Raw genomic sequence first — 3095 nt, 5'->3', positions numbered from 1 at the left:
GCTGAGCTTGTGGAGGAAGAGAATGAGAGACAGACACTGGGTCACATGTCCTTCATCTTCCAACAGGGCAGGGCTCCGAGGCTTGCAGGGCCCTCCAGGGAAACTGGGGCCTCCAGGAAGTAGAGAGGCTCCTGGGCTGCAAGGAGTGAAGGGCCAAAAAGGAGATCATGGAGACAGTTAAGGTAAGGAGCTCATCTCAGTATGGCATTGGCTGAGAGGACTAGCTGGGGAACTCGAGAGCCCGGTGGGAGGGGCCCTTCTCTGCTGCCCCACTGGCAGACCTCTGCTTCCTGAGACTTACTACCCTGCTGGCCACCCCTTGTGGCCCCTGCAGATGGCCCAGCTCCCTCAGCTGGAGCAGCCAATGCCAGGCTCCAGGATGCGCAGGGGGAAACTGGTCCCTTCGGGTGTTGGGTTTAAGTCTATTGACACAAGAGTGGCAGGAAGATTGTCTGCTTCATAAGATCCATGGTGCAATCGACTAATGAATAGGGTAAATAAATTATTTAATCCGAAGTGAAATAAAGTAATTAGTAACAACAAAAATAAAATGATGAACTCACATAAATATTTGCTCACTGGCCCATCACAATTATATGAATATTAGTGACCCCACCACACTGCAGGACTCCGCCTAGTCCCTGGGTGCTGGGAGACCCAGAGTCCAGTCCAGGGGTGGGCAAACTTTTTGACTTGAGGGCCACAAAAGGTTCTTAAACTGGACCGGAGGGCCGGAACAAAAGCATGGATGGAGTGTTTGTGTGAACTAATATAAATTCAAAGTAAACATCATTACATAAAAGGGTATGGTCTTTTTTATTTTTTTTAGTTTTATTCATTTCAAACGGGCCGTAGTTTGCCCAAGGCTGGTCCAGTCAATCCGCTCCTTGAGACCAAGATCAATTCCCCCCCATCTGCTCACACCTCACCAAGCATGTAGCCCCGCCCACTCGCACTCACCTCCCTGCACACAGTCTCCTGGTGACCAGTCTTTGGTCATTATGGCGTGTCGGGGTCATGGCAAACGGGTTTTCATAATACAGATTAAATACCTCACCTGGAATAAGAAATAAATGCATGATTAAGAAAATTTTTCAAAAAGAATGAGTTCATTTTTTTCCTATAAATGAGTATAATATTGCAGTATTTAAGCAGTATGTGAAGAAAAGAATCCAGAGCTACAAATTACAAGTTACCGTTATTGCTGTTTCAGAGTTACAGTTTATAAAAGTTATGAATTATGTCTGAGAAGGCAGGAATACAGTTGTTTTGTTTTATCACATCCTTTTGTTTTCATATTTTTCTGGAATAAGCATACTTCTTAATAAGCTTTTATTCCCCCCTTCCCCCCCAAATACTCTGTTCTTGAATTTCGGGTCTTTTTCTCAATATATGCCCTTCTCCCATTGCTTTGCAGTTACGGAGACTAAGCTGGCTAACTTAGAGAGAGAGCTGAGGAGCCTGGAGGCAGAACTGGACCGCATCAAAAATGTAAGCCTCTTCCTGCCCCACTAGCTTCCTGCTCTCCCCTTGTCCTTGAGTGCTCTGGGTTCTCAGGAGGTGGAATAGAACTAACAATTGTGAACACGGATTATATACCAGGGCCTGTGCTAGGTTGGCATTTTCTTATAATATGATTTCATTCTGTCCTCTCATCACTGCTGTCTGAGAGCATTACGCTTATTTAATTTACATGTGAGAGAAAATAGGTCCAGGATTTGTAGATAATTCATTCAGCGTCACCCAGGTGGGAAGCAGCAAAGGAAACATTGCATGAAGATCTGCTGCCTCCAAATCCTTTCTTCTTCCTCAGCACCCACTGTTCTCAGATAGCTGTCCCTGCCCCTTTCTATCCTGGCATCCAAGCCTGGCAGCAGGGCCCACGCCTGTTTCCCTGTCCACCTGCACTGGGGCAGTTTGTTCTGGGGGACTGTCTCCAGGACAGGCACCCCCAGGAGAGGCTGGGCTCTGCCAGGGCCTTCCCTGCACTAAGGAGCTCCTCCTCACTAGGACCTGATGGGGATTCCACATGTGCTCCTTTTTAGAGTCCTGACTCCCTGACAAGGGAGTCGTCACCTACTGGCCTGAGTCAATCCCACCCATCCTTTGTGATTTCAGTGCACACCTTCTCCTTGGGCAAGAGATCTGGAAAGAAGCTCTATGTTACCAATGGTGAAAAGATGCCTTTTTCCAAAGTGAAGGCTCTGTGCGCTGAGCTCCAGGCCACCGTGGCCACCTTCCGGAATGCTGAGGAGAACAAAGCCATCATGGACAGGCCAATGACCATGCCTTCCTGGGCATCACAGATGAAGTGACTGAACTCCAGTTTGTGTATGTGACAGGAGGGAGGCTGACCTATAGCAACTGGAAGAAGGGTGAGCCTAATGACTTTGGCTGAGTGGGGACTGTGTGTGCCTTCCGGAGAATGGGCTCTGGAATGACATTTCCTGCTCTTCCTCCTTCGTGGCCTCTGTGAATTCCCACCCTGAAATGGCAGTTCCTCAACCCCTCAAGCATGGAAGTTAAGGCCTAAATTTCCTCACAGCCAAGAAAACAAGGAGAAAACTGACTGGTAACCATTATACAATTATTTCTGTTTTCTGTAAGGGGTGGGGGATTGGTGCTCTGCCCTGAGGGAATGTCTTCATGTTTATACTGTGCATAAAGGACAGTATCTTCAGATATAAAATTGTAGAAGACAGTCAACTACTTCACGTGGATTGTTTCCCCATATGTAGTGGTCGCCACTAGTCAGAGAAACAGTAAAAATCTACCGGATAAACTCAAATTCTTCCGTCCCCTTTCCAGTCTTCTGCTCTGCCTGTTCTTCCCCTGACCTTTCACCAGATCATCTTTTCAGACCTCCTCTCTCTAAATGCAGCTGTCTGCCACCATACTGCCTTGATCTAGAACTGAGGCCACCACCTCCCTGAGATTCACTTTCCAATACTTATCAGCAAGTAGTGGAACCCATGCAAGTTAGATCCTGTGAAGGTGGCATAAATCTAAAGATAAAGGATTCTCATGAGGATCTAAAGATAGTAACTACAGGGAGAAAACCAAGATGGCGGCATAGGTAAACACTGGAAATTGCT

General features: G+C 47.1%; 1 long non-coding RNA gene across 1 annotated transcript; it reads left to right on the top strand.

The window, feature by feature from the left end:
• Nucleotides 1-6: 6 nt before the first annotated feature.
• On the top strand, nucleotides 7-2323 carry LOC107184771. Its single transcript, XR_001515680.1, has 3 exons — nucleotides 7-182; nucleotides 1418-1491; nucleotides 2119-2323. It is a non-coding gene; the product is annotated as an uncharacterized LOC107184771 (long non-coding RNA).
• Nucleotides 2324-3095: the final 772 nt, after the last annotated feature.

The sequence above is a fragment of the Myotis davidii genome, unplaced genomic scaffold (genome assembly GCF_000327345.1).
Source record: "Myotis davidii unplaced genomic scaffold, ASM32734v1 scaffold2308, whole genome shotgun sequence".
Taxonomy (NCBI): Eukaryota; Metazoa; Chordata; class Mammalia; order Chiroptera; family Vespertilionidae; genus Myotis; species Myotis davidii.
Note: the sequence above shows the minus strand (reverse complement) of the source record. Positions and strands in the feature narration are given on the sequence as shown.